Genomic DNA, 19,883 nt, shown 5'->3' with positions numbered 1-19,883 from the left:
TCTCTTGTCTTCCTCTACAGCTGGGGTCCACAACCAGTCGATCGCGATTGACCAGTCCATCGATGTGCCAGTTTGTTGACAATGAGTGTTTTGCACGTTAGCTGTTGGCGGCACTGTCTCCTCTTTCGTCTCCCTCTGCATTTCACATACTCCAACTCTCGTGCCAAGAAAAATTCCTCCCTCCTGCCAGCTGAGGTTACTATTTGCGAACTGTTAACTTCGCTCATTGTGAGACGGGGTGGCGGTGAGCAGGAAGCGTGCTCCGGGTTCACTGCAGGATGAGGTTCGGTGTGCGATGTGTGAGGCGTTACAACCTCTGTCTCCAGTAGGCAGCACAAATCTGTTATTCCACGGAACAACTCAGGTCGGAGGTAATGATCAGTTAAACATTTTTGCGCTATCGAAACTGACATTGCTGTTTGTATTGTTATATCAAATAATCACCTCAACAGTCGTTTCCGAAACATAGGGATCAAATACGGCAATAATACACACCAAAATGACAGCACAACTCAGCGACAGTACAGTCCACACTGGTGAATAGTTTGCTGGACGAATGCAAACGAAAATCTCCATATCACTATGGCACCAATTCTTCCGATCAATGCCGAGTGCTCCCAGTCAGAACTTATATCCATGCACCAAACTTTAGTTGTCACTAAGTAACGCCTTTGTGAAGAATTCGTGCAGCTAAACATAGGAAATTATACCTCATCCATGTTGTTGCTGTTGTTGAGGTCTTCAGTCCTGAGACTAGTTTGATGCAGCTCTCCATGCTACTCTATTCTGTGCAAACTTCTTCATCTCCCAGTACCTTCTACAGCCTACATCCTTGGGAATCTGCTTAGTGTATTCATCTCTTGGTCTCCCTCTACGATTTTTAACCTCCACGCTGCCCTCCAGCACTAAATTGGTGATACCTTGACGCCTCAGAGCGTGTCCTACTAACCGATTCCTACTTCTCGTCAAGTTGTGCCACAAACTCCTCTTCTCCCCAGTTGTATTCAATACCCTCTTCATTAGCTATGTGATCTACCCATATAATCTTCAGCATTCTTCTGTAGAACCATATTTCGAAAGCTTATATTCTCTTCTTGTCTAAATTATTTATCGTCCATGTTTCACTTCCATACATGGCTACACTCCATACTAATACTTTCAGAAACAACTTCCTTACACTTAAATCTATACTCGATGTTAACAAATTTCTCTTCTCCAGAAACGCTTTCCTTGCCATTACCAGTCTACATTTTATATCCTCTCAACTTCGACAATCATCAGTTATTTTGCTCCCTAAATAGCAAAACTCCTTTACTGCTTTAAGTGTCTCGTTTCCTAATATAATTCCCTCAGCATCACCCGACTTAATTCGACTACATTCTATTATCCTTGTCTTGCTATTGTTGATGTTCATCTTATACCCTGCTTTCAAGACACTGTCCTTTCCGTTCATTTTGCTCTTCCAAATCCTTTGCTGTCTCTGACAGAGTCACAATGTCATCGGCGAACCTCAAAGTTTTTATTTCCTCTCCATGGATTCTAATACCTACTCCGAACTATTCTTTTGTTTCCTTTACTGCTTGCTCAATATACAGATTGAATAGCATCGGGGAGAGGCTACAACCCTGTCTTACTCCCTTCCCAACCACTGCTTCCCTTTCATGTCCCTTGACTCTTATAACTGCCATCAGGTTTCTATACTAATTGTAAATAGCCTTTCGCTCCCTGTATTTTACCCCTGCCACCTTCGGACTTCGAAAGAGAGTATTCCATTCAACATTTTCAAAAGCATATCTCTAAGTCTACAAATGCTAGAAACGTCGGTTTGCTTTTCCTTAATCTTTCTTCTAAGGTATGTCGTAGGGTCAGTATTGCCTCACGTGTTCCAACATTTCTACGGAATCCAAACTGATCTTCCCCGAGGGTGGCTTCTACCTGTTTTTCCATGCGTCTGTAAAGAATTCGCGTTAGTACACTCCTGGAAATTGAAATAAGAACACCGTGAATTCATTGTCCCAGGAAGGGGAAACTTTGACACATTCCTCGGGTCAGATACATCACATGATCACACTGACAGAACCACAGGCACATAGACACAGGCAACAGAGCATGCACAATGTCGGCACTAGTACAGTGTATATCCACCTTTCGCAGCAATGCAGGCTGCTATTCTCCCATGGAGACGATCGTAGAGATGCTGGATGTAGTCCTGTGGAACGGCTTGCCATGCCATTTCCACCTGGCGCCTCAGTTGGACCAGCGTTCGTGCTGGACGTGTAGACCGCGTGAGACGACGCTTCATCCAGTCCCAAACATGCTCTATGGGGGACAGATCCTGAGATCTTGCTGGCCAGGGTAGTTGACTTACACCTTCTAGAGCACGTTGGGTGGCACGGGATACATGCGGACGTGCATTGTCCTGTTGGAACAGCAAGTTCCCTTGCCGGTCTAGGAATGGTAGAACGATGGGTTCGATGACGGTTTGGATGTACCGTGCACTATTCAGTGTCCCCTCGACGATCACCAGTGGTGTACGGCCAGTGTAGGAGATCGCTCCCCACACCATGATGCCGGGTGTTGGCCCTGTGTGCCTCGGTCGTATGCAGTCCTGATTGTGGCGCTCACCTGCACGGCGCCAAACACGCATACGACCATCATTGGCACCAAGGCAGAAGTGACTCTCATCGCTGAAGACGACACGTCTCCATTCGTCCCTCCATTCACGCCTGTCGCAACACCACTGGAGGCGGACTGCACGATGTTGGGGCGTGAGCGGAAGACGGCCTAACGGTGTGCGGGACCGTAGCCCAGCTTCATGGAGACGGTTGCGAATTGTCCTCGCCGATACCCCAGGAGCAACAGTGTCCATAATTTGCTGGGAAGTGGCGGTGCGGTCCCCTACGGCACTGCGTAGGATCCTACGGTCTTGGCGTGCATCCGTGCGTCGCTGCGGTCCGGTCCCAGGTCGACGGGCACGTGCACCTTCCGCCGACCACTGGCGACAACATCGATGTACTGTGGAGACATCACGCCCCACGTGTTGAGCAATTCGGCGGTACGTCCACCCGGCCTCCCGCATGCCCACTATACGCCCTCGCTCAAAGTCCGTCAACTGCACATACGGTTCACGTCCACGCTGTCGCGGCATGCTACCAGTGTTAAAGACTGCGATGGAGCTCCGTATGCCACGGCAAACTGGCTGACACTGACGGCGGCGGTGCACAAATGCTGCGCAGCTAGCTCCATTCGACGGCCAACACCGCGGTTTCTGGTGTGTCCGCTGTGCCGTGCGTGTGATCATTGCTTGTACAGCCCTCTCGCAGTGTCCGGAGCAAGTATGGTGGATCTGACACACCGGTGTCAATGTGTTCTTTTTCCCATTTCCAGGAGTGTATTTTGCAGCTGTGATTTATTAAACTGATAGTTCGGTAATTTTCACATCTGTCAACACCTGCTTTCTTTTGGATAGGAATTATTATATTCTTCTTGAAGTCTAAGGGAATTTCGCCTGTCTCACACATCTTGCTCACCATATGGTAGAATTTAGTAATGAATGGCTGTTAGTAGTTCTAATGGAATGTTATCTACTCCCAGGGACTTGTTTCGACTTGGATCTTTAAGTGCTCTGTCAAACACTTCACGCAGTATCATATCTCCTATTTCACCTTCATCTACATCCTCTTCCATTTCCATAATATTGTCCTCATGAACATCGCCCCTGTACATACCCTCTATATACTCCATCCACCTTTCTGCTTTCCTTTCTTTGCTTAGATATGGGTTTCAATCTGAGCTCTTGATACTCATGCAAGTGGATCTCTTTTCTCCAAGGGTCTCTTTAATTTTCCTGTAGGCAGTATCTATCTTAACCCTCGTCAGATAAGTCTCTACATCCTTACATTTGTCCTCTAGCCATCCCTGCTTAGCCATTTTACACTTCCTGTCAATCCCATGTTTGATACGTTTGTATTCCCTTTTTCCTGTTTCACTTACTGCATTTTTGTATTTTCTCCGATCATCAATTGAATTCAATGTTCCTTCTGTTACCCAAGGATTTCTACTACCCCTCGTCTCTATCTAATTGATCCTCTGCTGCCTTCACTACTTCATCCCTCAAAGCTACCCATTCTTCCTCTACTGTATTTCTTTACCGCATTCCTGTCAATTGTTCCCTTATGCTCTCCCTGAAACTGTGTACAACCTCTGGCTCTTTCAGGTTATCCCGGTCACATTTCCTTAAATTCCCACCTTTTTGCAGTTTCTTTAGTTTTAATCTACAGTTCATAACCAATAGATTGTGGTCAGAGTCCACATCTGCCCATGGGAATGTCTTACAATTTAAAACGTGGTTCCTAAATCTCTGTCTTACCATTATGTAATCTATCTGAAACCTTCTAGCATCTCCGGAGTTCTTCCGCGTATACAACTTTCTTTCATGGTTCTTGAACCAAGTGTTAGCTATGATAAAGTTAGGCTCTGTGTAAAATTCTAACAGGCTGCTTCCTCTTGCATTTCTTAGCCCCAGTCCATATTCAGCTACTACGTTTCCTTTTCTTCCTTTTCCTACTGTCGAATTCTAGTCACCCACGACTTTTAAATTTTCTGATCCCATCACTATCTGAATAATATCTTTTACCATACATTTCATCAATTTATTCATCATCTGCAGAGCTAGTTGGCATATAAACTTGTCCTACTGTAGTAGGCTTGGGCTTCGTGTCTATCTTGGCCACAATAATGCGTTCACTATGCTGCTTGTAGTAGCTTACCCGAACTCCTATATTTTTTTTTATTCATTATGAAACCTACTCCTGCATCACCCTTATTTGATTTTGAATTTATAACCCTGCATTCACCTGACCAAAAGCCTTGTCCCTCTTGCTACCGAACTTCACTAATTCCCACTATATCTAACTTTAACCTATCCATTTCCCGTTTTAAATTTTCTAGCCTACCTGCCCGATTAAGGCATCTGACATTCGACGCTCCGATCCGTAGAACGCCAGTTTTCTTTCTCCTGATAGCGACGTCCTCTTGAGAATCCCCGCCCGGATATCCGAATGGGGGGCTATTTTACCTCTGGAATATTTTACCCAAGAGTACGCCATCATCATTTAACCAACAGTATAGCTGCATGCCCTCGGGAAAAATTACGACTGTTGTTTTCCCTGGCTTTCAGCAGTTCGCAGTACCAGCATAGGAAGGCCGTTCTGGTTAGCGTTACAAGGCCACGTCAGCCAATCATCCAGACCGTTGTCCCTGCAACAACTTAAAAGGCTGCTGCCCCTCTTCAGGAAACACACGTTTGTCTGGCCTCTGAGCAGATACCCCTCCGTTGTGGGTGCACCTACGGTATGGCTATCTGTATCGTTGAGGCACGCAAGCCTTCCTCCCAACGGGAAGGTCCATGGTTCGTGGGGGGGGGGGGGGGAGGGGGAGGGTCATCCATAGTGACGAGCAATACAAATTTCTTACTATGCATCAAAAAGGGGTACATATGTGATGCTACTTCAGCCATACCTAAAAAGAGAAATTAACTCCTGGATATTAGTTACGGTAAAAAAGTACCCTAACAATGCTGCATGTATTTTTAAGTCAAAGGGTTCCTCATCACTTGTTTCCGAAACATCGGGATCAAAATAGGGCAATAATACTCACTAAAATGACAGCACAGCTCAGCGACAGCATAGTTCAGTGACTGTAAAAAAACATACCCTAACGCAGTAGAAGTGGCCGGGTGTGTTTTCTGTTTCTCTGGATCAACCTATTTATGTGACACAGCGTTTTCAGTGATGAACGTTTTGAAATCTAATAGTAGAAATAAACTGACTGGTCCCTCATATTTCAGATTGTGTAACGTTGGCTCTAACAAATTATTCACCACATTAGAATAAACTTGTCGATGACACACAAGGACAAGGATCTCACTAAACATTGTCCAACATTTATAATCTTGTATATCGTAATTTTGTCACACATGTAATATCTGTAAAATTGAGTAGTAGGCCTACAGTTTCTCATGGAGATATAATTACATTTGATATGTGTTGTGTAATTAGGATTGTTAATTTTAGCAACGGTGATCATTTCTGCTTAAATGGTCTAAATTTCATGTAGTAGATCTCAAGACTAAAATCGTGAGGACCGCTGCTCTACAATCTTAACAATCTACAGCTCCCTCTAGTACCATGGCAGTTATTCCGTGATAGCTTAATAGACGTCGTACCATCCTGTCGCTTTCATATTTTCTATATTCTTCTTGCCTTGCCGATTCTCAGAGAACCTCCTTATTCCTTATCTTTTTAGTCCACATAATTTTATAAATTCTTTATAGTACCACATCTCAAATGCTTCGATTGTAGTCTATTCCGCTTTTCTCACTGTTCATGTTCCACTACCATAAAATGCTACGCTCGAAACGTACACACTCCGCAATTTGTTTTTCAAGTTAAGGCCCAAGCTTGATACTAGTAGGCTTCTCTTGGCCATGAATTTCCTTTCTTCCAAGTACTAGTCTGCTATTTCTCTCCTCTTTGCTCCGTCTGTCATGAGTCATTCTGCTGCTTAGGTAGCAGAATTCCTTAAATTCATCTACTTCATGACCACAAATCCTGAACTTTATCGATGTTCTCAATTCTGATACTTCTCATTACTTTCATTTTTCTTCGATTTACTCTCAGTCCATATTATGTACTCATTAGACTGTTGATTCCATTCAGAAGATACTATAATTCTTATTCACTTTCACGAAGGATAGCAACGTCATCGGCGGATCTTATCATTGGCAACCTTTCACCTTGAATTTAATTTCGCTCTTGAATCTTTCTTTTATTTCCCTCATTGCTTCTTCACTGTGTATATTTAACAGTAGGGGCGAAAGTCTACATTCCACTCTTTTTAATCAGAGCACTTCTTTCGTTCTTGGCCCACTACTATTATTGTTCCCTCTTGGCTCTTGTCGTTCCCTATAGCTTACTCCAATATTTCTTCGAATTTCAGACGTCTTGCACCATTTGACACTGTCGAACGCTTTTTCCAACTCTACAAATCCTGTGAACGTGTCTTTAATTTTCCTTAGTCATGCTTCCATTTTAAACAGCAGCACCATAATGGCCACTCCGGTGCCTTTGCCGTTCCAGAGCCAAAGTAACCATCATTTAACACATCCTCGATTTTCTTATCTAATCTTCTGTATATTCTTCTTCTCTTGCATACTTGAGCTGTTAACAGAACTGTGTGAAAATTCTCGTACTTGTCGGCTTTTGCAATAGGACTAGACAGATAGAAGGGAAGGAGTGGGACAATCCTCTGTTGACGGTACCTGTAGATGAGATACCGAAAGAACCAACGATACCATGAAACGTTATTGGAGAGATGAAAAGACACAAAGGCCATGCCTGAACAAGCGATTGTTTGGTCTACGAACACCCATCCTATCAAACTGAGCTCCCGGCATGCGTGCGAATTAATCCATGGTGAAGCGTATACTGATGTACTCACCTTTTTGCATAGCCATATACATAGGAGCTCCTGGAAGATTCGTCTGTACCTTCTGTACCTGCCATCTATCAGTTTTTTTTTGTTTTATCAACAACGAGAAACCCATACTGTGACTGATTCCTGCAATCTGCGCATATCTTTAAAAAACCATTGAACGACATGTCGGCTCATACACGAGAATATTATATGTGTTTTACATTCAGATTGTCATGTTCGAATGCTATAATTATGTTTGCTTTACCCCTCACCAGCTGTTTTGGGATTCTGGAATATGTCTGACTCAGATAAAATACATCAACAGTCATATAGCCACCGAAACAGAAAAATCGCATAATTTGATCTTGGCTTTCCACAGCAAGATTGACAAATTAGAACACTGTGTTTGGCTTTACTTTTTCCGGTGGAGATATATCACTGCTCTCACTGAATGTCGTGTATGTCACACCATCTACACCTTACAGAATTTCCTGTAGTAGTTGGTATTTGGGCTGAAATAGTGTTTTTGAAAATACACATACATGGTCAAAGCAGACTGCATCCGGATGTGTTAGCAACGATGAGAACATTTGTCTTCCCGCAGTTGGATGGACCTACAATTATTGCACGTATGTTGTCGAGAAGGAGTACCCCATTCTTCTTCTTTCGGTCTTATTGTGCACCGTCACAGCTGCAGTCGCTTACAACAAAGTCTTGATGTTTCACCCAACCTGCCATGATACCTACTACGTCAGGTACTGGCGTGCAATGGGTTTTTATAGAAAATAATGAACAATATGCCCTTTCCATGATACCGACCAATTCTGTACTGGCGTGCAATGGGCTTTTACGGAACATTTAGTTAAATGACATAATTTTCTGCTGTTGCATGTTTCCAGTGAAAATACTTGGGCAATAGCTTCAATACATGCAATATAATAAGAGGTAAGATATAAGAAACAAAAATATGGCTATATACATTTTTTTCTAAATAATCATACATCAACTGGTTCTTTCTATGTCTTAAAGCCAGTAGAGAATACAGAACGTAAAGTCCTCTTGTAAGCACAGAATTCAGCATGTATTCCTCTCAAACTTATTGCTAGTACATTAGTCTTCGGCGGGACTATACTGACCCACTGTCTGAGGTCGTCTACATCACACTGTTCATACTTAAATAATCTGCAACGTCTCCATACACAGCTTTAACATAAGGCAGTCATCTGTTAATTCTTTCCAACAAAATGGATGCACAATCTAAAGATCGAAAAACGGTAGAGTGATGTAGATAAACTGATATGTCACCTGATTTCACACGGAGTGCAGAGTCATTGTAGACTGTTGCAATGGATAGTTAGAGCAGCATAGTAAATGTCTGAAGGAGGACGGCTAGGGGGATACTCGGCGGTCAACTGCTGCTTGATATAAGCTTTTGCACTACAGTGTTCGTGTCGGCCGGTGTGGCCGTGATTTTCTAGGTGCTTCAGTCTGGAACCGCGTGGCCGCTACGGTCGCAGGTTCGAATCCATGGATGTGTGTGATGTCCTTAGGTTAGTTAGGTTTAAGTAGTTCTAAGTTTTAGGGGACTGATGTTAAGTCCCATAGTGCTCAGAGCCATTTGAACCATTTGAACTACAGTGTTCGTTCCATTCCACCTTCATAAACAGTACTTTAATACTTTTCGCTGTATGCTCGATCTCTATCACAATACGCCATCCTTTGTATGTGGTTGCTTCTATAAAACTAAACTAAACTCAAAATATCCATGGGTGTACTGCCGGTCTAGAGTGTTCAACGGGAACAATATTTCGGCGATCATACATGTCGCCATCATCAGGTGAACTGACGGACTGAGCTCCTGTGAACGTGCCGGCACTAAACTAAACTCCGTGCGAACAGGCCATGAAGGACAAACGGTACCGACCGGCCGCCGTATCATCAGCAGCCCACGGGCATCACTGGATGCGGATATGGAGAGGCATGTGGTCAGCACACCGCTCTTCCAGCCGTTTTCAGTTTTCGTGACCGGAGCCGCTACCTGTCAATCAAGTAGCTCCTCAGTTTGCCTCACAAGGGCTGAGTGCATCCCGCTTGCCAACAGCGCTGGACAGATCCGATGGTCACCCTTTCAAGTGCTAGCCCAGCCCGACAGCGCTTAATTTCGGTGATCTGACGGGAACCGGTGTTGCCACTGCGGCAATGCCATTTGCGGTTGCTTCTATACCAACATGTAAACGTTTCAAACCGCTAGCGGTTAAATTATACACCATAAAGAAGAGAGTGGTGCACAGGACTTAGTTAGTATCTTCTCATCCACTACATCCTCACTCTGTCTACGCAGTATCATTGGAATATTCTGCGATGGGCCGTATGATGGAGGCCAGTACGAACCTGTGTCATGCCGATTAGGACCCCCGCTACTGTTCAGGGAGTCAGGGGCTGGCTGGGTGTCTTCAACCGCCAATAACAGCTGGTTGTCCTGCTCCATAAAGCTGACCAGGTGCGCGACAGGATCTCAGGATGCTGCCGCTGCTGCGGTCCCGACGGGCTGGGACACGGCGCTGTTGCAGACTCCGACAGGCTGGAGAATGTCGCATCTGGTGTTGAGCAAAGAAGAAGAAACGGTACAACCGATGACAGAAACCCAAGACCCTTGCACGGCAGTAAATACAGGCGGCGCTTGACGATCTCGACTGACGCTTCATTCTGGGTGACTGCAGCTGAAGCTGCAGAGCTGCTGGGCCCGCCTTATAAACCTGTTGTGATCGGATGCTCCATTCCTATTGGCTACTACCAATTTCAAGCGCCTCTGGTTGTGTAATTGTGTTATGGGGGAGTGCACTTGGGCTTTCCATCCAGGAGAACCAGTGTTCGAGTCGCGGAAAGAGGACCGCCAATTTTAATCTTCAGCCAGTCCCCGAGTTGGGGTTGGTGGGGTGGTGTGAGACGTCAGCACAGCCCCGGGGCCAATAAATTCCCGCCAAAATTCGAAATTCCTTCCAAAGAGATGGTCTGGGGAGGGGGAGCGTGGGAAGGGGGGAGGGGCCGGGGTCATATGCAGGCTGAGAAAAACACGTGCCGCCATTCGGGGATTGGGGTTGGCGTGGTCGGGGACGGGTGTGATCGCGAGTGGGGGTGCTTAATTGATCAATTAAATTAATTTGCATATTAATTCGATATCAAAAGTGGAGTGAGCTGCCACTACGCTACTACTACTACTGCAATATCGTTTGATCCACTGAAAACGGGCAAGTGACTTCCAAGTTAAATGTCTCACCTGTATGGAATACACGTAATACATGTACTAGTACAGGTTGTAGGCGTATGATTGACGACTCACAGATTTGGGTCTTACAAAGAGACGTACTCGGATTGCCTAAAGGTGTAGACTCGGTAACTCAGCGTGTTCGATCTGTGGGTTAGTTGCCCTCTGTAATAAAAAAACAAGAGTGAATGGATAAAGATGAAATTGAATGGTTGTCAGAAGATGTCCGCACCGAACACATTCAAGGAATAATGAAGAACAAAATGAGATCAACAAAAGAAAAAAAGAACACGATAAGACGATCTCTCGCGGGAAATCCGGTTCCGAGTCCCATGACAGCACAAATTCTGCAGCCGATTGTTGTCCATATTCGCAGCTGTGAATAATTTTATGGTACATTGATATCTTGTTTCTTACCGTAATCAACTTTTAGAACTGAGTCTAGAGTGAGAAGGACCTCCTCGTTATACGGGTAGTGCTGAGGAACAGAAAAGTATCTTGGCAGGGATGGTGATACGACAAAGCTGCAAAATGATATGAACTCCCGAAATAATTGGTAGCCATATACGAGGTATCTGAGCAGCTAACATTTATATATAAATGTATATGAATAATGCACGGCACGAACTTTCCATTGTCGAAATTCTTTTCACTAGGATTCCGTTTTACTGTTGCCACTTGTGCTGTAGTCTACTGAATCAATGGTTACTTGGGCTAACTACTAAATCAATGGCCACATGGTCTCACAGGAGACAAAAACTGTGCAGCGACTTTTTCCACTAGCATAAGAAAATCCGCGATATTCCTGAGACATACACTGTCACTGTTCAGCACCATTCGATGAAACATATTTAAGAAACCTGTAAAGTTGCTACTCATCTGTCAGGTATTCTTGTGTTGCCCGGAGTAGCATTATCTGCTCGTAAATGAAGTACTATTGTTTCTTCAGTAGCTGTTGTCGTCCAGGTTGCTGGCCCGTTCATTGACCCTCTGCTTACTCCATAGCTACAGTCATTTAATTGATTCTATGATCTTTTAACACTGTCCATTGCTGACTCTTCATACGTGTGACTTTCTCCACTCGTATCTGGCAGTGCTCAGCACGCATCATTATCTTTGTGGAAGATTACCGCTACATGTGATCAACTCGTGTTAAGCACCAAGACTCAAGCTTGGTGTACGTGTCGTGTACTCGCATAGCAATCGAAATGTCTTCGGTCACGGGTTCGAACCCCGCCAGCATTTAAATATCGAATAAAAATTATTAGAAATGACAGCCGAAGGCTTCCGGCATAATAAGTCAACGTCATTCTACTGACGGCCTTGTCACAAAGGGCGGAGGTGCGGACAGAGGTGAATGCCACTCCCTTGCTCTAGGGCATGGAAACTACCTCTTAAAGGCGGAATAATCAGCAATTATCAAGAGCATAAGGACGGAAAAGACAACGGAAACCATTACGTTAATGGCACGTAACGTGTATCCACAGGATATGTGGTCTGTAACTGAAAAAGTGCCATAATGATATCTCCTTTGCCGAAAGAGTCCGGACAAGTCCCCCTTTCGGATCTCCGGGAGGAGATTGCCAATGTGAAGGTGATCATGGAAAACGATTGAATACCTTACAGAAGGATAATGTTCTCCGAGTCAGAGTGGGGAATGTTAGAAATTTTAAAGCGGTAGGGAACGTAGAAATTCTGAAAAAGGAAATTGTAAGGCTCAGTATAAATGAAATGGGATTTAGGAAACTTTATAGATGTAATAGGGTTTAGTGAACTGAAATGGGAAGAAGCAAGGTCTTTTGCATAGATGAGTATAGGATAAAATCAAGAGCAGGAGAAAATGGTATAATGGGGTTAGGATTCGTTGTGGATAGAAAAGTAGGGCAGAGAGCCAGTTATTGTGAACAGTTCAGTTATAAGGTGGTTCTCATCAGAATCGGCAGCATTTCAACACTGACACCAATAGTTCATGTATACATGCAGAAGTCGCAAGCAGAAGGTGAAGAGATAGGTAAAGTATATAACGATATTGAACAGGTAATTCTGTACACAATGGGATATGAAAATCAAATAGTCATGGAGGGATTTGAGTGCGATTGTAGGGGAAGGAGTAGAAGAAAATCCTGCCTCGGGCATGGATGTTTGTGATGTCCTTAGGTTCGTTAGGTTTAACTAGTTCTAAGTTCTAGGGGACTAATGACCTCAGCAGTTGAGTCCCATAGTGCTCAGAGCCATTTGAACCATTTTTGAGTAGAAGAAAGACTTGCGGGAAAATATGAGCTTGATATTAAGAAATGAAAGACAGAGAAGACTAATTGATTTCTGCAATAAGTTTCAGCTATCAGTAGCGAATACTATCTCCAGGAATCACAAGAGGATGAAGTGAACTTGGAAAATCTGGGTGTTATGGGAAGATTTCTATTGCATTACATTATGTTCAGTCAGAGATTTCGAAATCAGGCACTGGATGGCGAGGTGTACCCAGGATCAGAAATAGATTCAGACCACAAATTAATAATCATGAAGAGCAGGCTGGAATTTGACTAGACAGGAAGAATCAACGGGGAAAGAAGTGGGATATGGAAATACTAAGGAATGAAGACATACACTTGTAGGTGACCGAGACTGTCGGTACTAAAATAATGAGAGCTAGGCAGTCTATTCAGTTGAAGGAGAACAGACATTTTTAAAAAGTACAATCACAGAGGTAAACCGCCAAGAAACGAATGGTACGCAAAGAAATACTTCAGGGAAATTCAAGACTACAGAAATAAAAGTTCATAAGGAACGAAATAAATAGGAAGTGTTGGGAAATTAAAGCAAATGGCTGCATGAGAAATGTGAAGAAATCCTTCCTTGCCATAGCCAGTCTACATTTTGTATCTACCTACAGTAAGGACTTTGAGATGTAGAAGCTTACACAGGATAAGGTGGCATGGAGAGCTGCATCAAACCAGTGTTAGAATTGAAGACCACAACAACAACAACAACAACAACAACCTACCTCGAAAGTCACCAGTTATTGTTTCCCAAAGAGCAAACCTCCTTTATTATTTTAAGTGTGTCATTTCCTAAACAAATTTCCTCAGCACCATCTGATTTAATTCGACAACACTCCATTATCTTCGTTTTGCTTTTGTTCATGTTCATCTTACACCCTCCTTTCCGTTCAGCTGCTCTTCCAGTTCTTTTACTGCTTCTGACAGAACTACATTGTCATCGGCAAACTTCGAAGTTTTTATTTCTTCACCATGGATTTTAATTCCTACTCCAAATTTAATTTTAGTTTCCTTTACTGCTGGCTCAATATACAAATTGTATAACATCGGATATAGGCTACTCAACCACTACTTTCCTTTCATGCCCTTAGTCTATTATAACTGCAATATGTTTTCTGTACAAATCGTAAATAGCCTTTCGCTCCCTGTATTTTACTCCTGCCACCTTTAGAATCTTAAAGACAGCTTTCCAGTAAGCATTGTCAAAAGCTTTCTCTAAGTCTACAAATACTACAAACGTAGGTTTGCCTTTTCTTAACCTATCTTCTGAGATAAGTCGTAGGATCAGTAGCGCCTTGTGTGTTCCAACACTTCTACGAAATCCCATCCGATACTACACTAGGTCGGCGTCTACCAGTTTTTCCGTTCGTCTGTAAAGAATTCGTGTTTGTATCTTACTCACCAGATGGAAGAGTATTTTCATGTTTGGCTCTCCCAAGGCTGTCAGTAGTTCTAATGGAATGTACTCTATTACCGGGGCCTAGTTTCGACTTAGGTTTTTCTGTGCTCCGTCAAATTCTTCACGCAGTATCATATCTCCCTTTTCATCTTCAACTACGTTCTCTTTCATTTCCATAATATTGTCCTCAATTCCATCGCCCTTGTATACACCCTCAGTATACTCCCTCCACTTTTCTCCTTTCCCTTCTTTGCTTAGAACCGGATTTTCATCTGAGCTCTTGATATTCATTCAATCGGTTCTCATTTCTCCAAAGGTCTATTTAATCTTCCTGTAGGCAGTATCTATCTTACGCCAATGGTGTATGCCTCTACAGCCTCACATTTTTCCTCTAGCCATCCCTGCTCAGCCATTTTGTTCTTCCTGTCGATCTCATTTTTGAGACGTTTGCATTCCTTTTCACCTGCTTCACTTACTGCATTTTTATATTTTCTCCTTCCATCAATCAAATTCAATATATCTTCTGTTATCCAAGGATTTCCACTAGCCCTAGTCTTTTTACCTACTTGATCATCTGCTGCCTTCACTATTACTTCTCTCAAAGCTAGCCATTCCTCTTCTACTGTATTTCTTTCCCCCCGTTCTTGTCAATCGTCCCCTAATGATCTCTCTGAAATTCTCTGTAACCTCTATTTCTTTCAGCTTATCCAGGTCCAATCACTTTAAATTCCCACCTTTTTGCAGTATATTCAGTTCTAATCTACAGTTCATAACCGATTGTGGTCAGAGTCCACATCTGCCCCTAGGAATGTCTTACAGTTTAAAACCTGGTTCCTAAATCTCTGTCTTACCGTTACATAATCTATCTTAAACCTTCTAGTGCGTCCAGGCCTTTTCCGCATATACTGTCTTCTTTCTTGCTTCTTAAAAGAAGTATTAGCTATGATTAAATTATGCTGTGTGCATAATTCTACCAGGTGGCTACCGCTTTCATTCCTTACCCCCAGTCCATATTCACCTGCTACTTTTCCGTCTCTTCCTTTTGTACTATCGAATTCCAGTTCACAATGAATATTAAATTTTCGTCTCCCTTAACTATCTAAATAAATTCTTTTACCTCATCATACAGTTCTTGTATCTCTTCATCATCTGCGGAGCTAGTTGGCATATAATCTTGTACGTTTCACCGGATTCAGGTAAGTAGATTTTGATAGCCATTACATCAACGTGAGTCACTTTCAAGTTCCTCAAACAATTACAGCACGATTATGGCATTGCGGCACCGGCAGTTATCCTGCTGGAAGATGTTATAACTGTTGAGGAAGACATCAAGCGTAGGGGGTCACAGACAGTCCCTAATAATATTTACATTTTCACCAGTTGTCGTGGGGTTTCGGTTTTTACCCATGGAAATCCAGGTGAATGCCCCCATGACGTGAAACTGCTCCCATTGGCCTGCATCCTAGGCCTGTATGAAGACCATCCATCTGGTTTAACAACTAACGGCATTCATCCGACCAGACGACATGATTCCGTTGATCCGCGGAATAATCTCGATGATCCCACGCCCAGTGTAATCCTTATTGTTGATGTTGTCGGGTCAACATGGGAACACAAACGGGCCCTCTGTCGCGGAACGTTATGTTCAACACTGCCCTGAATGGTGAGTTCTTGCACTTGTACCAGCGTCAGTACTACTCTCTAACGCCAGATCTGCCTCAGACCGCCCCCTATCCTGCTTTATGGGACATTGTATGTCTATGCCGCCATTATTAATTTATCGAACTTTGTGACGCATTATCTCGGAAATTTTTTAAGACATCAACATCTAATTTTCCATAATTATTGAGTGCACCTTTCTAGATATACTGAACTAGAATTACTCCTAAAATTGTATTGTCGGCCATGTTATCTTTTTTTTCTTCACTCAATTTTTTTAGAGAAATTTGTAAATTAATGAACATAAAAACAAAACAATTGAGGATATATTAATTATTCTAGTTCCATATGTGTTGAATCTCACACTTGGCATGCTGTGAGAATTTCATGTCTCTACCCTCAGTACCGTTTTAGAGAACGGGTCATTTATTGCAAAAAATTTATTTCAAAGATAGTGAGGTTTAAAACTTTTTTTATTACAAATTCTTATAGAGACTTACATTTCTGCACCTTCTATGCACTAGAATTGCCCTGGCGCATAGTCTATGTCTTCTACAGTGTCACAACAGCCCACGCTTGCCTCCTATTCTTTCTTGTTTCTTTTGTCATTTGCTGAGAAGCAAACTCTGCTTTACGTACACAAAGCTCATCCGGTTCCCACAGTCCTTTAGCTATGGTCTGTCCAAATCTTACCCCTGACTTCTCCAGAAGTCTTTCATAGTTCCCACCAATAAAAGTTATTACACCATCAGACACTGCTAACTTTAGAGTCATAAAGCCAACAAATACATTTTTAGGCACACGGCAGTAGACAACATTATTGAAGAACTCATTCACGTTCTGGGTCTTTCCATGTAAACCCTTCTTTAGTAGCTCAGGATTTGTCAAATCTATGTAAATAGGTTTGATTGTCTCATTACTGCCAAAGGAAGAGAATGTTTATCTGTAAATTCATGCAGGGTGCCAGAAAATTCACCTTGCCTATATTTACACCAAGTGTTTCGTGGAGGCGGACACAAAGCATGACATGATTTTTCACCGGTTGATATTCGATGAAAGAAAGTGGTTCACACAGCTCTTTTCATCTGCTCTAAATTTTTACAGTTATCGCTAATGGCCTTCCCATAATATTCCTGTAACTCATCAATTACTTTGTCCGTTCTTCCAGCACCTTTTATTGTCTTGCCATGCGACAGTTTTGTGTTACCCAGCTTGCTTTTAGGTTAGCTGACGTGTTGCCACCCTTTCCTTGATAAAGCAATTCACAGTATTCTAGACTGTGTAGTTCCCGAGACTGTGGCAGTATCAGCGTAGCCACGACATTTGGCAATCACACGTCAATATTCAAAATATTATTATTTGAAGGTCTCAAAACTGTCTGATTTTAATGAATTATATGCCATAATGTTCAATAAAGTCCAAAGTACATTATGGAGTAGAAAACAGAAAATGTCAAATTTCAACGAATTTCACGTACAATGTCCCGTTTAGATCGCTGACAAGCCTCCGATCCGTGTGTTCTGTGATGGGGTACGGACGTCGAGCTTCTTAACGCCCACTCGTGGTTTCAATATTCTTCAACCACTTTGCATAGATGCTCACGACAGTAGCACGCGAAAAGCCGACTAGCTTTGCATTTTCCGAGATGCTCACTCCCAGCTATCTATATCTACATAGATACTCCGCAAACCACTGTACGGTGCGTGGCGGAGAGTGCCGTGTACCACTACTAGTCATTTCCTTTCGTGTTCAACTCGCTAATACAGCGAGAGAAAAACTACCATCTATATGCCTCCTTGTGAGTCATAATTTCTGGTGTGCTGTCTTCGGGGTCTTCAAGCGCTGAGTAGGTGGGCGGCAGTAGAATCATTTGACAGTCAGCTTCAAATACCGATTCTCTAAATTTTCTCTGTGGTGTTCCTGAAAGAGCATATCGCCCCAACTCCAGATATACCCAATTGAGTTTCTGAAGCATGCCTGTAACTCTTGCATATTGTTTCGGACTTACCACAATCTTCCCATGCTCGTTCCATTTCACAATGCTTTACAACGTTACGCCAAGATATCTAAACGAGACTGTGTCAAATGGCTCTGAGCACCATGGGACTTAACTTCTGAGGTCATCAGTCCCCTAGAACGTAGAACTACTTGAACCTAACTAACCTAAGGACATCATACACATCCATGCCGGAGGCAGGATTCGAACCTGCGACCGTAGCGGTCGCTCTGTTCCAGACTAGTGCCTAGAACCGCTCGGCCACCCCGGCCGGTGAGACTGTGTCAAGCAGGGCACTAACAATACTGTATCCGAAAATTACAGGTGTGTCCTTCCTATCCATCTACATTAACTTACTTTTTCTTTTTCAAATTACAGCTAGCTGCCATTCGTCACTGCAACTAAAATTTTGGCCAAGGCGTCTTGTATCTTTCTACAATCACTCAACTTCGACACATTACCGTACACCACAGCCTTATCAGCAAAACACCTCAGATTGTTGGCCATCCTGTCCCAGCAATCCTATCACACATCTCTGGGGCACTCCTGACGATACCCTTGTCTCTAATGAACACTTACAGTCGAGGAAAACATACTAGATCCTATTACTTAAGAAGTCTTCAAGCCTCTCACGTTTCAGTGAACTTACTCCACATGCTCGTATCTTTGTTAACAGCCACGAATGGTGCACCGCGTCACATGCTTTTTGGAAATCTACAAATATGGAAACAACTTGTTATCCTTCATCCCTAGTTTGCAGTATATGATGTCAGAAAAGGGTAAGCTGAGTTTCGCGCGAGCGATGCTTTCCAGAACCATGCTGATTCGTGAACATAAGCTTCTCAGCCTCCAGCAGGGGTGTTATGTACGAACTGAGAATATGTTCAAGGATTCAGCAGCAAATCTGAGACAGGTATATTGGTCTGTAATACTGCAGGTCCGTTATTTTACTCTTCTTGTATACTGGCCTTACCTGCGCTGTTTTCCAGTCACCTGGGACTTTGTACTAAAAGAGAGATTCACGATAAATGCAGGCTAGGTAAGTGGCCAATGTCGTAATCTTTGTAAAACTGAATTCGAATTCCATCCGGACCGTTTCATTTCTTTGCTTTCAAATCATCCCGTTGCTTGTCTACGACAGAGATTCTTGATACTATGTCGCCCATACGGAAGTCCCTTCGACTGTCAAATGATGGTATATTTGCACGATTCTGCTGTGTGAACAATTTCTTGAACGTGAACTTAAAACTTCGGCTTTCGTTTTGCTATCTTCAACTGCCACACCAGACTCGCCAACAAGGGACTGAATGAAAGTATTAGATCTGCTTAGCGATTTTATACAGGATCTGCATTTCCTCGGGTTTTCTGCCAAATCTTTTGCTACGGTGTGACAGTGCTAGTTGTATGCTTCGCTCATACATCTTTCCACAGACGCACATATCTCTGCCAACCTTCGTTTGTCGCCATTTATGCGTTCTCTTTTGAACCCAGAGTGCAACATCCTTTGCTTCATCAGCACGTTAAAAATTTCGTTATTAAACCATTGTGTATCTTCTCCGTCCTTCATATACGTACTAAACATATAACTCTCCAGAGCACGATATACAGTGTGCTTAGATTTTACCCATAATTCTTTTACGTCCATCTTACTGGAAGTAAGTGATATCAGTTCAGTGACTAAGTGAATTGCTAGCAACTTCTTATCTGCTCTATCTAGCTGAAACACTCTCCTAGCCTTCTTGACTGATTTATTAACTTCTTTGTCATAGTTACTGTTGTGACATCATGATCGCTCCATTTCTATACTGA

The 19,883-nt window shown here is 43.0% G+C and overlaps 1 non-coding gene across 1 annotated transcript; it reads right to left on the bottom strand.

The window, feature by feature from the left end:
* Positions 1–18,263: 18,263 nt before the first annotated feature.
* Positions 18,264–18,345, bottom strand: Trnas-gga (transfer RNA serine (anticodon GGA)). The gene is given in 2 exon segments: positions 18,264–18,298; positions 18,308–18,345. It is a non-coding gene; the product is annotated as a tRNA-Ser (tRNA).
* Between the last annotated feature and the right edge of the window lie 1,538 nt (positions 18,346–19,883).

Source organism: Schistocerca nitens, chromosome 4 (assembly GCF_023898315.1).
Source record: "Schistocerca nitens isolate TAMUIC-IGC-003100 chromosome 4, iqSchNite1.1, whole genome shotgun sequence".
Taxonomy (NCBI): Eukaryota; Metazoa; Arthropoda; class Insecta; order Orthoptera; family Acrididae; genus Schistocerca; species Schistocerca nitens.
The sequence above is the reverse complement of the archived record's forward strand: the minus strand, read 5'-3'. Positions and strand labels throughout refer to the sequence as shown.